Source organism: Ambystoma mexicanum, chromosome 9 (assembly GCF_040938575.1).
Source record: "Ambystoma mexicanum isolate Mex_15411 chromosome 9, UKY_AmexF1_1, whole genome shotgun sequence".
Lineage (NCBI taxonomy): Eukaryota > Metazoa > Chordata > Amphibia > Caudata > Ambystomatidae > Ambystoma > Ambystoma mexicanum.
This window is the reverse complement of record NC_090931.1, coordinates 77453222-77472215: the sequence shown is the minus strand read 5'-3', so window position 1 is coordinate 77472215 and position 18994 is coordinate 77453222. Positions and strand designations below refer to the sequence as shown.

The window sequence follows — 18994 nt, the reverse complement described above, 5'->3', positions numbered from 1 at the left end:
AGAGCGGTCAACTTCACCATGCTTTCCACTATTGGGGCATGCCGGAAATAGATCTCTTTGCAACCTTCAACATCAAGAGATGCGAATCCTTCGCCAGCAGGTTTCCCCACCCAGAGAGCCTGGTTGCCGCCTTCGCATTCACTTGAGAAGGGAGGTTTCGAGGGGATTGGGTCCTCCGACGTATTCCATATCTATGACATGTAATCACCACAGCTGTGCTGATTACTTGTCATAGATATGGAATACGTCGTCGGACCATCCCATCGAAAGAACGTTACCAGGTAAGAGAGTAACTTGTTGTGTGTTCCCACTGATTCTGCTGTCAGCACGAGTGATGAGCGTCTTCAGACAAAATAAGTGCAAACTCATCTTAGTGGCCCCTGCATGGCCAAGACAGTTTTGCTCCTCCGACCTCCTTGCTCTCTCCTAAGCGAGTCTAATCAGGTTGTACCCTCACCACAATCTACTATTCGGGAACCAGGTGCAAGTACTCCATCACCATCCAGCCTCGCTGAATCTGACAGCCTGGCTCCGGTGTTCCTAAAATTTGTTGCGATTCCTCTGCCTCAAGACTCCCGGGACGTTCTGGTTCGTGCCCGTGCTCCCTTCACGCTTGCCATAAACAGGAGCAAATGTAAGAGGTTTCAGATCTGGTGCAACACCGATAAACTAGAACCCCTGGTTATCCAACCACAGGACATACTGCCATACTTGCTGTCCCTGGCACAAACAAGTATGGCGCGCTCCTCTATTAAAGTACACATGGCTGCCATCTCAAAGTACAAAAGTGCACCTGGCACTCCTTCCTTCTGGTCTCAGGGATTAGTGAAGGAATTCATTAGAGGCCTGTTCCCTTCTTTCCCTCAAATCAAACAACCAACCCCAGCATGGGAACTTAACGTTGTTTTATCAAGGCTCATGCAACCTCCTTTTGAGCCAACACACAAGCCCTTGCTCAATATTTGTCTTGGAAAACCACTTTTCTAGTCACTGTAAGATACGCCCGTAGCGTAGGCAAGATACAAGCGTTTTGCTCCAAGGCCCCCTACTTGACATTTCACAAATCCAAGGTCATCATGCGCACTAACCGCTCATTTGTGCTTAAAGTGCCCTCTACGTTTACCTTAATCAACCTGTGGTGCTACCAGTATTCTTTGGATCAGCAGCCTTGCCGGCCACGCGTTCATTGCACTCATTAGATGTGGTACAGGCACTAAAGTATTATGTCGCCGGCACAAAGTACTTCAGTAAAGCCTCTCAGCTTTTCGTGTCATTTGGTCCCTCTGGCGCAGGGAATGCGCTTTCCAAGCCTTCTATTTCCAGATGGATATCCTCCTGTGTCGTTTTGTGTCACCAACAAGCTGGAAGACCTCTTTCTGGCAGGCCCAGAACTCATTCAACCAGAGCGGTAGCCGCCACAACAGCTTTCCCTGCTGCATGGGAATCTGAAAGATATCCATGCTGGAGAACAGGAGTTACAGGTAAGTAACTAATTCCATCCATTGCCTTTCAGAGACACATTCCCCTGCATGATATTTGAAAGGCTGCCACTTGGGCTTCTCCACATTACTTCTGTAAACACTACGCTCTTTACGATAGCTTGAGAAACAATTTTTGAGCACACTGTGTTGAGGAATCCTTTGGCTAAATAATTTCAAGCCACCCTTATCCCTTTGTGGGACGATTTAGAATATTGAGTATGGAGGAAAGGGTTTGGATGTTAGGAGTATGAAAAAGTTACTCGCTGTAATGACAATAATACTCTAGACTATAATCCATTTTCCCCCATCTACCCTGCGAACAAGCACCTCCTACCCCCAAGACCGACATGAAATGGGAACAGATGGTTGGGCAGAGGAGTTGCAACTCATTTGCATGTGTCTAAGGCATGTCCACGCTGGTACTCAATGGAAAGTTGTAATTCTATGGTGCTTTGCAAAATGCTCTGTTTAATCCTTGGTTCCCTGAGGCATCCCAGTAGTATGGAGGCACTACAGTGTATACTTTTTTCACAACAAAGCAACTTTTCCCTGCTTCTACGTTTATCCCCCACCCCACACTTAAGCTCCAAGACACCATCATAATGTCAGAAGGCGTGCTATACAAGACTCAGAAAATAGCATAACCAGTAATAGCATAGAGTTTCACTCCTCCTTTGGGCAGGACTCAGGAGGGCCCAGTGACAGCTACAACAGGGGAGGAAATGACTATTTGCTCTGCCTCAGTGATTCCTTTATATCAGATTCTATTGTGCGCTGACTGACTGTTGAGAGTATATATGTACCTTTCAAATCTATTTATATGGAACTGAGGGATGAACAGTGCAACAATTATGTAATTCTAGGTGACAGTCGCAGGGGCCACTATCATAGGAGCACACAGGAACACCATATTATCCCTAAATCATTAAATCTGCACTATTATAAGGCACCTTTTATGTTCCTAATAGTGTGAACTCCATCACTTATCATGACTCCAATTGTCACAGTGAGGTTAAATTATTTGCCCAGGATGACCCACTTTGGTTAAATACTGAAGCTAGAATTGCAACCCAGCCTGCAGTGTTTAGGCACTAAACCACATAACAATCAAGTGTACTTGGTACAAAAATGTAAGTTTTGTATTTGAAGTCCTACAGTAATGCGGTCTTATAGAGTTTACTTACAAAATGCACAAATTGAATAGTAAAGCAACCTAACACTAAAGCAAGCCACATAGAAACACGGTAAGACAAATTAATATCTTTGTAACTTTATTTTTCACATCCTGAATGAAAAACTAGAATGCAAAATAATGTGAGCTGGACAATCTCCAGTTTTACACCATTGTACTTTCAGCTCTTTCAGACATAGACTAAAATAAGTTATGGGTATAGGAGATTCTTTCTCAGAGCGTTCCAGCTCATTGTCCTGAATGATGCTAAGAACATTTCACTATAAAATAAACCGAAATCATTTTGCATGTGAAGCTAGTAGGCGTAAGGGATATGAACTAATTTCTCTGTCGTCCTGGCTCTCCCTCCTTCGCAACTGGTTGGGAACGCCTGCATCTTACCCATACGTCACCAACAGTCCACACCCAGTTCCTGTTTTTCCACCTACTGAGTGGGTCGGAATTGTTATTGCTGCATTGTGACTCCCTTTTCTGGGCGTTCCTTTGGCTCTCCATCCCTTTTTTCCTAGTGATTGGTTCTTTATTTTATTTTGTCTATTTGCAGTGCCTCCCTCTATGCAGGCTGTATGCCACAGGCTTCAAGCAATGCATCCGTTTCCGTAAGCATTTTTCAGCTGCCGACCCCCACCATGCCTGCATCTGCTGTCTGGGTATAGATCACCCGGTGAGTACCTGCATATATTTCTTTGGAATTCACCCGAGGTCTCTGCAGACTCGCCTTCTCTCCATGTCCGAGCTGGGACTGGTACCAAAGGCGACTGAGGACTTCATTCGGAACAGGAGGGAGGCCGATATTGGTAAGAGGGAGACTATACCTTCAGGTGAGGTACTAGTTTCGGCACCAGCTTTCAGTACCCAAGAGAAGACTGCCTCCTCAGTTCCGGGGTCTTCATGGGACCAGTCAAGGGGGAAAACCCTTGGCCCATTCACCTGAAAGTACCTCTGGGTGGGAAAGCACTAGTACCTCCAGGTGGGAAAGTGTCAGTGCCTCTAAGTGGCAAAGGGTCACAGAAGACCCACGCGGTACCGGAAGAGTTATTTACTCCAGATAAAATAACAGTACCGGCAAAACCCTCTATTGCCTCAGTACACGGAACAGGCAAGGGTATGTGCAAAGAGGCTCACGCCTCTGGGGTTCAGTCGGTCCATTCCGATGCCCCTGTACCAAACAAAGCCAAGTCGGCTTCTGCACATAAACATCTGGTACTTTGGTACCGAAAGAAAAGGTTTTACCCTCAACTATCGCAGTTGAACTTGCAAGCTCCTCAGTACCAAGGAAATCTCATAAATCCTTTCATAGGAGGCATAAGCACTCTTAATCAAGAGCTAGTCCGGCACGGAATTCTCTGCGAAAACACAAACGGAAGAAATCTCCTGTGCCTTCTGTCTCGGGCTTGGTACCGGAGAGCCAGAAAAACAATTTAACGGTCATTTCTGACTCAGAAGACTTTGACGCTTAAACCTTTTACTGTTCCACCCGAACAATTGTTCAGCACTCCTTTGAGAGCTCAGACTCCTTACATTTTACCTCAACTTTCTCCTCCGTCTGAGGACAATTTGAGTCCACCTGCACAGAGGCCATCACACTTCCACCTTACAATTTAGACAGATGAACACTGCTACAGTTCTGACAGGATTTAATATCCTTAACTGGGAGAATCTAGAGCTCTTCACTGACATGCTCCCTCATGAGGCCACAGACAAGTTCTCTTTCTGTATCTCTGAAGGCAGAGACGCTGCTATGCAACAACTTCAGGTAGTTAAAGATCTAAGTGACACAACTGCTACAGCAGTTACCAGTGCAGTCTGTATGCGGAGACGCGCATATCAGTCTGCCTCTTTCCTTCACCAGGATATACAGGAGAAGGTGCTTGACCTTCCATTCAATGGCAAAACATTGTTTGACCCATCCACAGATGTAAGATGTAAATGCAAGGCCAGTGTCACAGCAGCTAAAACTCTCAGCTCCATCTCGGTGAAACAACCATATCACCAAAACATCAAGGCATTTGTATTTCGTCCACAAGGCAACAGTGGTTCCTCCACTTCTGCCAAATCGTACTACTCTTCCAAAAAGAGAAGGTATAGACCCAAGAATAAATGCCCCTCCCCCTCCTCTGCCTCTTATTCTGTCCATGAACAGAAGAAGTCTATTTGATTTTCCCCATGGCATGTACTTACCTTACGCTCCAACCATCATCCAAGAGCATACATCCCTGGTAGCAGGAAGGCTTTCCAACTTCCTTCCTTTTTGCAAAACCATTACTAAAGAGGAGTGGGTTCTAAATATGGATACCGTGTTGCCCTTCCGGCTGCCCACTTTCCTCTCCTCAAAGGCTCCAAAAATCATCCCCTGAGCTCTTGGAATAGATTACAAAGCTCCTTCTCAGAGCGATAGAATTGGTTTCCCAAGAGGAAATGGGTCAGGGATTTTACTCACGTTACTTCCTGATCACAAAGAAATCAGGTGGGATCCGTCCAATTCTGGACCTTTCAGACCTCAACCAATTCCTGTCTCTGGATACTTTCCATATGATGATCATCCCTCAGATTCTGGCTTCCCTACATCCAGATGATTGGATGGCATCGGTAGACCTACAGGATGCGTATTTTCAAATCCCCAGCTACAAACTCCACCGTCAGTTTCTGAGATTCACAGTAAGAAAGGCTCATTACCAGTTCACATGTCTACCCTTCGGGCTAAATTCTGCCCCCAGGGTTTTCACAAAGGTCCTGGGCTCACAAAGCAGCATTCCTTCGGTTGCAGAAAATCCCAACTCTGTCCCTCGCAAAGGATCCAATTCTTAGGTGCAGTTATAGACACTACTCTGCACAAAGTCTTTGCACCCTTGGAAAGCATGGAAGCCATTCAACAAACCATTGTTCGGTTCTCCACTCACCAGTCACTAACAGCTTGGTGGTTTCAAAGGCTCTTGGGCCTCATGGCCTCTTGCATAAACCTAGTTCCCTTTGCAAAGCTCCATATGAGAACGACCCAGTGGCACCTGGCTCCCAACTGGAATCAGCTCCTGGATCCCCAGGAAACAAAAATACAAATTCTAAGCCACGTCCAAGACTCACTGCGTAGTGGAACTCCCCAGAGAACCTCCTAACGGGATCTCCCTTTCAACCTCCCCCTCACCAGATAGTCATAACGGGCTTTTCAGAGTACGGTTGGGGAGCCCATTGTCAAAGCTTAACAGCTTGGTCCTCTCAGGAAAGGAAGGACCACATAAATGTACTGGAACTAAGGGCCATATTTTTAGCTCTAAAATCTTTTCTTCAATCTCTTCAAGGAAAGGCGGTGAACATTCAAACGGACAATAGCACTGCAATGTTTTATATCAACAAGCAGTGTGGGCTCCCATCCCCTGTGTCTCCTAGCAGAACAAATTTGGTATTGGGCCATTCAAAATCACATTTTCTTGGTAGCGTCCAATCTCGAGGGCAGGAAGAACATCCTGGTTGACAAACTAAGCAGGTTACAGTCAGCTCTGCACGAATGGGAGCTGAAACCATCAGTAGCACAATTGATATTTCAGAAGTGGGGCCATCAATCAGTAGACCTCTTTGCCAATCAACCCAACACACTTTGTCCACAATTTGCATCAAGGCAAGGTCAGGGTCCTCGGTCCCTGGGAGATGCTATACATCAAATCTAGCATATATGCCTTCCCACCTCTTCCATTGATTCACATAATTTGCTGAAATTCCAAATGTCACACAACCTGACAATGATTCTATTAGCCCCGTTCTGGCCTCGCTGGATTTGGTTTCAGGCTCTTGTGTTATTTGCCCAAGTGTCTCTTGGTCTGGGTAGTTCAGTATCACAAGTACAAAAGTTCACCATTCACCTTTTCTCTTCCCCTTTTGTCGGGCTTAATCTTGATCATCACGTATTTTAGAGTTCATTCACTTTGTTGTTTTATAACAAAACATTCACCTGTTGCTGAGACTTTCGAGTGGGCTATTTCCTTTCTCCGGACCACTCTGCTACTTTGTATCACTGACTTCACAGTTATCTGTAATTTAAAGTTCCCCACAAGTCCGCCTTCCTTTGCGTTTTATTCACATGTGCAGCCTTCACTTTTGAAATATACTCTTGCATCTTCAATCTTTCTTTAACACACACCAACATTTCATGTCGCTCGCCAACTCACCGGCTGTGTGCATTCCTTTCTTGTCTTTGCGGTTTTAATTCACAAGTGAAGGTTAATACCACTGGCTTGGCCTCTCCAACTCTGTTGTTCACCCCAGAGGGTCGCTGGCACCCTTGAAACACAATGCCTTGTCTGGGATTTGGCCTTCTGTGTGTATTTTGCACAGCTCTTTGGAGGCAACAACCTCCTGCAGGGATCTTCTGAGTTTCTCTACCCTTTGCTCTGGTCCCTATGTCGGTCGCTCTGCTCCAGTATGTTTGCTTTCGCCCCAGTCGTTCTGCTCCTTCTCGTGTCCCATCCTGCTCAGAGTGTGTCTCTATGTTCTGCCTTTTATCCGTGTGGGGAGACCTAATGGGTATCAGATGTAGGTAATTTTTAAATTTTTGTTTCAGTTCATTGAACTTTTCACATATATAAACAGTAAAAAAGAAAAATCTTTTTCATTTCATTTAAACTACATTATATAAACCAATTTCACCGAATTAAAACACCATTTCATAACTATATGCTCATTAAAAATAAAAATTCCCCTCATGTTCACCATATTTCACCTAACACTAAGGTACGCTAAACATTCTGTCTTCTCCCATAGGTAGGGTATCCATCGTCTTATTGTGTAATTTCTTTTATCGAGTTTTCCTTCTCAAATGTCATCCATACCTGAATCAATGCAATTGCTCTTCCCAAACTTCATCCACTTATATCATTTAACCAGAACATTTTGCCCAGTATAACTTGGTAGCCCTCTGCCAGATGTCTATAATAATGATGGTAATATTTCTGCATGTAGGGACATCGAGTTAAAATATGTCTAAGCAATTCCATTTCGCTAGCATCTCTGCATAATCTACATGTTCTTTTCTCTCTTGGGATATTCAACCATTTCTCTGAGATCTCTAGAACTGAAAGTTTATAAAATCTTTTTTGCATAAAAATTCTACGAAACTTAGGATCTGGGAAGAGGTATATATATTTGTGTGCAGATCTATAGGTATAACAGACTTTCTCATAGCGCTCTAGTGACTTCAGTCTACGAACATGTTCATGATTATATACCCAATTGTTTGCTTTCTTTATGAAATCTGCTCTTAACGCCCCAATCCATCCATGCAAATCGGCATCCAGTCCATTTCTTTAAAAAAGGTCTCATTAGGATCTTTTAATCTTCTCAAACGTTTGCATGAGTCCTCCTTTATCCCGCTTTTTATTATTTCCAGAATCGTATCATCATTGGCTAACATAATCTTTAGGTACATTGTTCCTCTTTTTATTTCAATCAAGGTACTCAAAGAAGTTAGTCCTAACTCTATACAAATGACTTGACTAGGAGTGGCCGTTGATGAGCCAAATATTCTGCACCATATCAGCCCTTCCAATCCATCGGCCCATTTGTCCAAATTCAGGAAGGAGGGCTCCATTGCATAAGAGACTGTTGCCACCAATTTTTGGTGATACAGAGTGACCACTCCTATTAAATTATAGCCTAGGTCGGACGTTACATTTTTCAGCATGGTCATGATGGATAAGGCTTTTGTTCTTCGATGTGTTAACATATCAGCTTCATTTCTTTTAGTCACTATCTCATAGCCCAGATATTTGTGTTCATGTACTCTTTCCATTCACTCACCACTAGCAGCAATACCCTTTTTTTTTAACTCCTTGTGCCTCCAAAGGTCGTCATTTTAGTTTTTCCAATATTTATGGAAAGATCATTGATTTTGGCATATTCCATTAATTTTTCGGCACTTCTTTTTAGTCCTACCACTGTGTTATCAAAGATCACCAGATCATCTGCGTAGGCTAAATATATAATTTTCTGTCGTTGCCAGAAATATGTGAATCCAAATCGCAGTTAAATAGATTGTACAATTAGATTGTACAATATCGGGGCTAAACACAGCGTTGTTTCAGTCCTTTACCTATTTCTATGGAATCTGACACATCACGATCCTCCAAGTCTGACCTGCACTTTTGTACCTTGATGTAATAGTTGGCAGGCATATAATAGGTGGTCTGGCATTTTCATCTCTTTCAATTTTTCCCAGAGCTTATCCCGATTAATCGTGTCAAACGCACTAGTTAAGTCTATGAACAGGATATGTAGGGGAGGTCTTCCTTTGAGGGTAGCCTGAAGAATTAATGTATTCATGACCAGTATACTATGGGAGCATGATAGGCATTTTCAAAATCCTATCTGAAATCTACTTAGTATCCCATTTTCGCTGATCCATTTTTCTGTTTCATGCAGTATCCATCCTGCAAATATCTTGCCCGATCCGTCTAATAAAGATAGCAGACGATAATTGTTTGATTATTTCTGCTCCCATGTTTGTGTATTGGGTCCATGTAAGATAAGGTCCAAGATTTAGAGATTAAACCTGCTTCTAGTACTTTATCAAAGAGTAGTTTTTGAATAGTCGCCCATTTTTCGGGATTCCCTAAAATTACCAAATTAGAGATCCTGTCCGGGCCCGGGGCTCTAGATTTCTTTACATTTTTTAATAAAATGAAGAATATCTTTGTACGGGATATTTAAATTCAGTGTTAGTTTCTGCAACATTATAGCTTCTTTGTCTATTCCCCTACATATTTTTCCCACATATTAGCTCATACACTATTCAATATGGCTTCCTTTGGTTGGGCAACTCTATTATTGAAAACTTTCCATAGGTGTTTGACATCATTTTTTCTTGTGGCCGAATATATTTTTTGCCATGCACTAGTTTTCAAAGATCTTGGATGTCTTTTCACCCATTTACTATAATCAAACTTTAGCTTTCTCCTTACTGCGGCTTAACTCCTTCATTCATAGCCATTCTCTCAATTTTCCTGAGAGCTTGTTGCAGTATTTGTTTCTTTTCTTTAATCTCATTTTCATGGGTGTGTATATGTTTTCTCTTATCAGAAACATTGAAAGAGTTCATTGTACACAGAAATCGACTCGTAATTAAACCAATACATTTCATTAGTGCTTCTGGGTAATCACATGGAACGAGATTAATGTTCAAGATAGCTATTTATTTATGGCTTCAAGGTTCTTCGGGGACCAGCTCAATCTGGTTTTCCCATTATTACCACCCATAATATTCCTTCTCTTCCCTTTCTAGATTTGAATACATTGATCTTTATTAAAAAGATAGCATGGTCACTCTCAGCAAAGAGATTCTCACACATGCATATGTAGTCCAATATAGATGACCTACGGTTACTCGCCAGGTATTAGCAGGGGGAATATCTCCTCTTACATTTCCGTTACATATTTTTAATTTGAGCACATCTAGAAGCTTAATAAATTTGATCATCCTCCCTTTTTTGGCCCTTCCTTTTCTCTCTGTTCTACGTGGAACACTCCCTTATCCGTGATGGTAGATTCAAGGTATTTAGCTTCCAAATCTCCCGTCAAGATTATCTCAGTAACCTTATCAAACAACACCCCAGTTTCAATGGCTGCTAAGATATTATCTTGTATTTCCTCCATCATGCCTTTATTTGGGGATCATAAATATTTATATTCAACAATTTTAAGTCTTCAGATATTACTGCTTTAACTATAAGAACATATGGGGATTGAGCTTCTATTTTAAATTGCTTGGCTTCTAAATCATTTTTATAAGTGTGAGGAGATCTCTATAAGGTCATCCCTTAACTACCTTCTCAGCAGACCTCCAAAGGTTCTGATACCCAGTTTCATACACAAGCCAAGTCTCTTGGATCAGTATAATTTTAGCAGACTGTAAGGGATTAAAGGAACAATTTTCAGCAATCAAATGTATATGTCCTCTAGAATTCCAAGAGCAAAAAGTCAGTAGACCATTATTGGGGATTATGAGTAGGTTTTGGGAAGAAAGACAATAACCATTCCCAATGTGCTTTCATACTTTTTGCTAGACAAAGTTTGTATGCAGTACCCTTAGGGTGCACTACAACAACTCTGATTACAGGTAATAGGAAACCCAATCTTTGGTATCAGCTTGTACTACAGTTTGGTAGCATGCTGAGCAGCCAGGCTTATCTCAAGAGGGGTCAATATGAGCTGTAGGGGAGTTACACAGAGATTCACAGTGACAAGTATTGAAATAAACACTTACACGGTTTCTTGAATAAAAATTATTAATTTATCAGTCAGAGTAGGCCTTCTTCAGAAGGGAGCCATATCCTGGGAGGATAGCTCAGCTGCAACGTGTGCGCCTTGGAAGGAAGACGACACGAAGCAACACAGGTTCGATCCCTGGGTCCGCGCTTAGAAACCTCTGGGTGTTTAAGCGCGTTATAAATACGCAACTAAGACAAAAAAAAACAATTACGCATCCAAAAAACAAACAATTCCTGTAACAGCGCTTCAATGCCTGTGGGCTGTGTGAGCGCTTTATAAATGTAAAATAAATAAAATAAATAAATATAAAAGTAACACTCAAATACACTTCAAAACACACACCCTTAATATTCTAAAATCAGTGAAGACCCTTTTGGGATGGCCCACAGGCACAACCTACACCCTCAGGTGACTTCAATAGCTAGGGTGCTGGGGACATTAATATCTACTGTTTGCATTTAGAATACTGTTAGAAGTTGGTAAAAGGAAAAGGTTATTAGAACAAACAAGAGACCACAATTATTCCTAAGCAGGCAAATACTTTTGGATCCCCTAAGCACAGTCAATCAGTACAACAGGCAAGGACAAAGCCAATGGGCAAAAGTCTTATATAGGATGAAGCACCTCTGATGGGTAAGTAGAAAATACTTTGCACGATGTTTTAGAAGTCTTTGAAGAAAAGAAGAATCAAATGTAGGGCCACAAGCTGATTAGACTTGTGAGTAGTAGAAGATGGAAGCAACTCTACAATGAGAGGTAAGTTCTCTGAGACTTTACAGTACCTTTGTATTGAAGAAAAAGTGCAGCAGATGACTTCTGTTCCTGTGCAGCTCTCTCTGTTCCTGGGCTTCAGTCGTGGGGAGAAGAGGGAGGACTTCTGGGAATTCCTGCACTGCAATGGGACAGTCACCGTTAGCAGCCGGCAATCTTTGCAACAAGTGGCACTTCGGTTTTTCAGCTCCTCGCAACTACCGCCAATAGCAACACTGCGATTCCTGGCTGTCGAGGTGGACATTCCTTGTGCCTGGGGTCCCGCACTCTGTGGACGGGCCTCAGGCTTGGTCAGTCATGCTTCCTGGGAGTCCGGAGGATCTTCCTGGAGCTCTTGGACAACTTAAAAGCAACGCACACAATCTGGCGTTCCTCTCCCCGGCTATTTGGTTTCCAGCAGCAACTCTGTGGAAAGGCACCCAGCTCAGAGAGAATGTCCAGGTGGCTTACGTTGGAGTTGATTGGTCCCACCAACTCAAGGGGAGAAGTCGCCCTTGCAGGGGCTTCTCTGTCGAATCAAATTTGGAGTTTCAGCACAGCAGCAGGGCTTCATCGGGCAAACCAACGGTCCAGGAGTTGCAGCAGGCGTCCTCTTCAAGTTCTTCTTCATTTCCTTTGTCCAGACTCTGCCTTCCAAGCCAAAAGCCTGACCTTTTATTCAGTTCTCCCCCATTAATTACAGCCCAGTTGTCAGTCACCCTGCAGGGTGGCTGTCCTTGCCGGACAGCCAGCCAATCACTACAGAGTGCATTTGGATCTCGTAGGAGATTAAGCACAGGGAGTTTCGGGCACTTCCCCTCACTTCCTGCCCACCCCAGACACCCGGGGCCAGAGGCGGGCTTCACTCGTGAATCCCGCCAAAGCGAACAATGGGACCAAACCTGGTTTGGCGCGCAGAGTAAATCTCAAGGACCTTTCCACAAAGAAATGGCGAAAAAAGAAGACCGGGACCATTTTGACAAAAAATGGCACCCTTGGGTGCTTTACTGCAGCTGCGAACGCATCCCGCGGTAAATGCACACCACGGTAACTAAAACTAAACCACTGCCACCAGCCATTCAGTGAGGAAAGGGTAACATAAAAATGTTACATGAGAGGCTACACAAAATGGGATACTAGGTAACCCCTCTAGTACCCTATTGTAAGATAGTGTGTGCTGGGTCTAGAAAGTTACAAATGTAAGTAAAGTCAATTTAACTTTACTGCTCTGGGAAACAATAGTTTATCCCAGAGAAGGTATTTAAACCTTTGGGAAACCTGAAAGTTTTCCCTGTGCACTGCACTGAAGGTGCTGTGTGACACAATGTAAAAGATGATGCCTATGGAGTTTGTCAGACTCCAAAACAGAAACAAAGTTGAGAAATCACATTAAAATACATGAGAGAGTGGGGGGAAAGAGTCTCACTCTCCCCAGGTTAAATAAATCAAGTCCTCAAAGTTGCTAGGGGTCTCTAAGGTGGAGAGAATTACCACATTTCTGAGAATTCTCCCTAACACTTATCTTCAGTATTTTTTTCCAGTGTTTCTTTGTCCCTGTCATTTTATTTCCATTCAATGCTAGCTTCGCCCATTTTACTTAACTGGTATTCTTCATTATCCCTTGTTGGTCCAGATCATAACCCCATTGTAATAATTGCTGGGGCTTTAGTTCTGATTAGATGCGCCACCTCCATATCTTTGCAATGTATTTTTGAACACGGGATGTCCATGTCTTTTAAGGGTTCTACATATTAAAAGTCCCTACTTTTCAACATGCGTAGTGTAGGGACATGATCAAACAGTTTTAATAAGGCCAGTCTATTTATAGAATCCTTTTTGTCCTCCAATAGGCGGGGTATAACAAGGCATGTAGGGTGGGGTGTCTGTTGGTTAGCCTGTTGGCTCTGTTTGTTGTTTCCTTCCTTAAATATCATGGCCTTTCCACCTTTAACTTTTTTCACTTTTTTGTCTATAATTTCTTTAATCTGTTCTGAATTTACATTAAATTCACTAACCTCCAGGTCCTCAGAACCTTTATCCATAGAGCTAAGGACAGATTTTTCTTGAATAGTAACTTGTAGGGTAACTTCGGATGACCGGGATATTCCTGATTTCTCACTCTGTTGTTTTGTTAGCAGCGATGCTGTTACATTTCCAGCTTTTAGGGATTTTCTTTTTGCTCTCCTTACTGCTTTTTTCTTTGACTTTTTAGAAGGGACATCCTTATTTTGTGTTATCAATTGTATTCTTTCCTCATCCTCTTTGGAAGTCTCCTCCACAAGTGTACTGGTCTGCTGATTTTTTTGTATGTTTTTCTCCTGCGTTCCTTCCATGATAGTCTAGGCAGTGTGGACGTTTCCTTTTGAGGTTCAGCCATGGTAGATTCCAACAGCACCTCCTCCAACTGTGCATCAGTGAGATGCTCTTCCTTAGTTTCCCTTTCCTTATTCAGGATGGTTGTTGTTTTAACCAGGTCTATGTCCATTTTCAATTTTCCCATACCCTGTGTAATCTGTTTCAGTTAGATGGTATGTTTAGCCACTTCATTTATCAGACGGTTACCTTGTTTTAGAAGGATTTGTAAGGCATACTGTGTGACTTCATTGTCTATCTTAGTATAGCTTAAAGATTCCAAGACCACAGTAGCATCTAGACCATCACTTGCAGTAGGGATTTCATAGGATACAGAGCTCACTTTATCTGATAGACCCGTCAAACCTCAGGAAGATGGTCTTTCTTGAATTATCTCATGTGCTCCCTTTCTCTCAGGTTTCCTCTTTGATGTTTGCCCCTGAGTCTGTATAGGCTTTTCATTGCCTGTCACTATAGACAAACATAAATTCAATAGGGATTGTTCATTATCAATCAATAAAGATTCATGCTGTGTCAAAAATTCAATCTCTTCATTAGTAGTTTACAAGATTTTATTTTGAGTTTCCTCCTGAAGGCCGAAGTATTTCGTGATTTTAGTAGGATTTTTATGTACTTGCGCTATCACTACTTCACCTCTCTTAGTTTGTACAGCTTTATTAAACTTGGGCAAAGGCTGATTGTCCACCATGCTTTTAGTATTTTCTTTTTTTACCTCTCAGGGAGTAGCCCTTTTTCAGGGGCATATTGCAGTTTATCTTCTCTTTCTGAGTAGTAGCCAAGACGTACGTCCCTTTTCTGGCTCATTGTTTAGTACTATGACGGGGGCGGTATACAATGGGTTCAAAGAAGAGGAAGATCGTTCAAAGTATCACCTGTAGTTTTCTGGGACACAATTCTAAAATATGTATCCAATTTCCCAGTACTTTCACTATTCGAAAATTGCTAAAGGCAGTGCTAGAGTTAACTGTCCATTCACTTATTCCGTGTAATAGATGCAGTTCCTACGGCATTCAAGCAGGCGACTTTCAGTTAAACAAAGCGGCATAGACTCCAAAAAAGAAAAAAAGTACTGTTACAGATTTCCAAGATCAGATCGCACACCGCGCATAGGTAGCAGGTAACTGCAAAGGGTAACAGCCAGCAACTGATGGCTTCTTTCAGCTCAGCACCAGCTACAGAGGAGCCGCAGAGTGCACAGTGCACTAAATACGGCACACAACGAACAGCGAGCCCCAAGTCGCCTGCACTCACACAGTTTAGAGTTTGCTGAAGAAATTGTGGGGAAATGTGCTACCGGTTCACTAAATCCAAATGGCAAATGCAATTCTTGCAATATTCGGGAAAAAAACTTTCAAATGTTGGTGCTATATAGATTCACAGTTCAGAGTTAGCTGAAGAAACTGCTGGACATGTGCTACCCGTTCGCAACTCCTACAGTGTTCGGGGAAAATGTTTTCGAATATCAACGTTGTATAGACTCACGGCAAAATGCTGAGTTGCAAAGTTCCAGCGGCAATTCTCCCTTCGCGCACACAGCGTGGATAGCTGGTAGCAGGAAACAACTCGCAGCTGACAATTTCTATCAGCCCGACGCCACTTGCAATGGGGCTGCTAGCCGCATACCGAACTGAACCCGGCACACGACACCCGGAAAACGTCTAGTGTCGCGCCTCAAGCCACCAGCTGCAAGCCCCAGGCTGCAGAGCGCGGAACACCGAACACCAAACACTCGGCACTTCAGCCGCTCCGCTCCACAGCACAGTATTTAGCAGCTGGGTCCTCCTTCTGAGTAGTAGATGGTGTGAAAAGACTGTGCACTCCGCGTCCGGCTACAAAGTCCTCTACCTCACACCAAACACTCGGCATTCCCGTAGGTAATTAAAGTCAAGTGCCGGACTTTGCCTGACCCGATTAGCGGGACATGTTGAATGGGATATTTAAGGAATAGCTTCTTTAATCTGTCACCCCTTCCTCGCCCAGTGTTTGTGTAAAAGGGGCAGGGGGTTAGGACATTGGTGGATCCTATAAAATAGGATGGGTCATGGGTACGGGAAAGGGGGGAATACCATGCCTCACCATCGGTTGCCTCGCCCCCGCTCCCTGAAGACCCCTCACCCAGGTGATCCTCGCTCACTGGTCCATCCCCAGTGTCTTGATCCAAAGGCAATGGCCGTGCCCTGGCCACCTGAGAGAGAGATCCCCAGGGACTAGTAGGTGAGACATCGTTTGGTTTCTCACACCACCTTAGCATCCCCCGAGAGCACATCATATACAGGCAACATCCTCTCTGCCGACATACTCAGGAACCTTAAGACTGAAGCACTCCTTCCTTATCTGGCAATCATCAACAACTACCTCGCTCTAGCACCTTCGTCTCGACCCTCCGGACTGGACCAACCCTACTGCATCTCTAGAAATCAACAATGGTTCCCTTCGATGGCAGTAAAAACGTTGCAGTGAACCTGAAACAGTGAAAACGTAATAAACCTGAACGTGCAGACTCTCTGAAGGACTGAAATATGAACTCTGTTATTGCTGTTTAAATTGGCCTCACTGGTGCCTTTTTTTTTTTTTTTACTATAATAAATAATTAGTCTTACCAAGTAATATTCTTCCAAGATATGGTGACTTGACAACTACTTGTTGTTTTATCAGTCAGCCCGCGCAAGATATTGAGTCATTGATTTCCTTATATTGCGACAAAGGGCTAATCTCCCTCTCGCCATCGCGGGTCGCGTCGCTCTTCTCAAGATGACCATCCTCACCAAGCTATAAATATTCCCTTCTGGCCTGGAAAGAAGTTCTTCGACTCACTAAAAAAAGTAATTGACAACTTCATGTGGCACCCTGGGCCGGTTCGACTCAAGTGGGACACACGACACGTTCACACACATGGGGGATTTGCCGCCCTGACTTCCAAAACTACTGGATAGCAGCGCAGGCACAATACATGGCCTACTGGTTCAACACCGACTCAATACACCCACACCTGAAGATTGAATGACACACTGCGGGTGAACGTGATGTCCGTGCACTGATACTACCATCCAAACACGTTAGCGCCTTGGACCCAGCACTGGTGACCGCACACGTCAGGGAGTAAATATGGAAGCTGGTGGGCAGCCCTCACTCCTATCACAGGGATCTTCCCTCGTGGAACTTCTTCCCCTCCCTCCCCAGCGGGGCACAATCAACTTGGTGGGCTGCGGACGGTTACACGACAGTGGGTGACATGAATAGTTTGGAGACTTTTATTTCCTTTCAAGACTTACCCGGCACCCCAAGTATACGTAGGCAACGATGGCTGCAATACGCAGGGCTACAACCACCGGACGAAAAGATACTAGAAATTGCAATGAGGGGGACCACTGTACAAAGGCAAGTAACTACACAACACTACACTATGCAATGCAGTTGAGAACTGTAAGGGTACAGCATTGACAAAACTCTGGGATGCCTGGACCAGGGATCTCGAAATTACCACAGACGAAATCTGGGAATCCATGTGTTTGCAGACCTGGGCAGCATCTTTCAACTCTAGGTTTCAACTGATTCAATTTAAAGTATTACACAGATTTCACTATACCCTGGCCAGATTGCATCTAGTTTCCCAGTCCCATCCCAATCACTGCCCCTGATGTCATGCCAAGAATGCAGGATTCATTCACATGCTTTGGAGCTGTCCTAGGCTGGGGGACTACTGGAGGGGGTCTTTGGGACCATGTCGGAAATCTTCAGTAGGACCATTGAGCCTGCTCCATTAATGTGACTGTTCCTCCTAAATGACCAATTACCAAGCCATTATCACAGGTTGGCTATGTTTGCTTTTAGCTACCTGTGAAATCTTGCTGCTCTGGCTCCACCCCACTAATCCCACAGTGATGCAGTGGTTGCGAGCAGTCACATGGGCCTCAGACCTTGAAGAATAGTGGGCCTTATTGCAACCCTCTAACAGTAAACCCAAAGATATATGGCCCCCCTTTCGAAGTTACCTGTTATCTCAAGACTCTGATCAATCATTTTAAAGACATCTTGTGTCTAAGGACCCACATACTCATCACTGGTTCTACCTTATGTCTGTTCACAATCCCTCCTTCGTTATGTTCCATTTTATATTTAAAGTTGTAATCTGTACGATTAACAATGTTTGTCAAAATGTACTTGCTGTTATCAAAAAGTTGATCTTTGTTGTAATGTCAGCACACAATAAATAAAAAACAAAAAAAGAAAAACAAATATTCGACAAGAAATCTATTACGGCTCAAATATGTCAAAGAAGCGTGCAACGCCAACAGGGCTGCCGAAGACTTTGCCGGCACCTCCCGAACCTCGCAGGCGCCCTCCACGCAACCGTCTTCGCGGGATGCGACTGGGCATTCCTCTGTAAAGGGCATTCACCCAAAAAAACATATGTTTGCCAAAATGCTGTCCAAGGGCACGCTAGCACCTAAGGCATTGGTAGAATCGTCGAACACAACGGCGCCATCAGACGCGTCGAAACATGCCATTCAGTTGCCGGAAATCTGCAAGAGTCTCGCAGCTATTATTCTGGCCGCTACAGAACACAAGGGAACCCCCTGTCATTGCGAGGAGTATTCCGAAGCCCCCAGCCTCTCTCAAAGGCCTAATTAGGAAATTCTCCCCTTTCTGGGCAACCCTTCCCACCTCCAGACACTTCATCATCTTCTCGATGGACTTGGGAGAGATTTGAAAACAAAACTATATGGACAAAATGGGCCAATTTATTACTTTCTCTGACAAATATATCACTGCCAAGAGACCTAGGGAAGAGGACTCCTGCCCCATTCCACAGAAATTGCAGAGATTTCCCGCCCCTGCACAAGGTTACAAAGAAGATATCTTGAATGTCTCTGAACAGGAGGAGACCCATGAGGACATAGAGCTGACCAAGACCCAGACTGGGATCAAGATCAGCCAGGGGATC

General features: G+C 43.7%; 1 protein-coding gene across 6 annotated transcripts in view; it reads left to right on the top strand.

Moving 5' to 3' along the window:
* ST3GAL4 (ST3 beta-galactoside alpha-2,3-sialyltransferase 4) overlaps nucleotides 1-18994 on the top strand; it is an 866978-nt gene that overhangs the window by 650947 nt on the left and 197037 nt on the right. The window contains exon 1 of one of the 6 annotated variants that reach the window (XM_069614190.1): nucleotides 3223-3337. The exons of the other annotated variants lie outside the window; for them this stretch is intronic. The gene's annotated coding sequence lies outside the window, so the exon portion shown is untranslated. Of the gene's footprint in view, nucleotides 1-3222; nucleotides 3338-18994 lie in introns of those variants that run through there. 6 annotated transcript variants of the gene reach the window in all.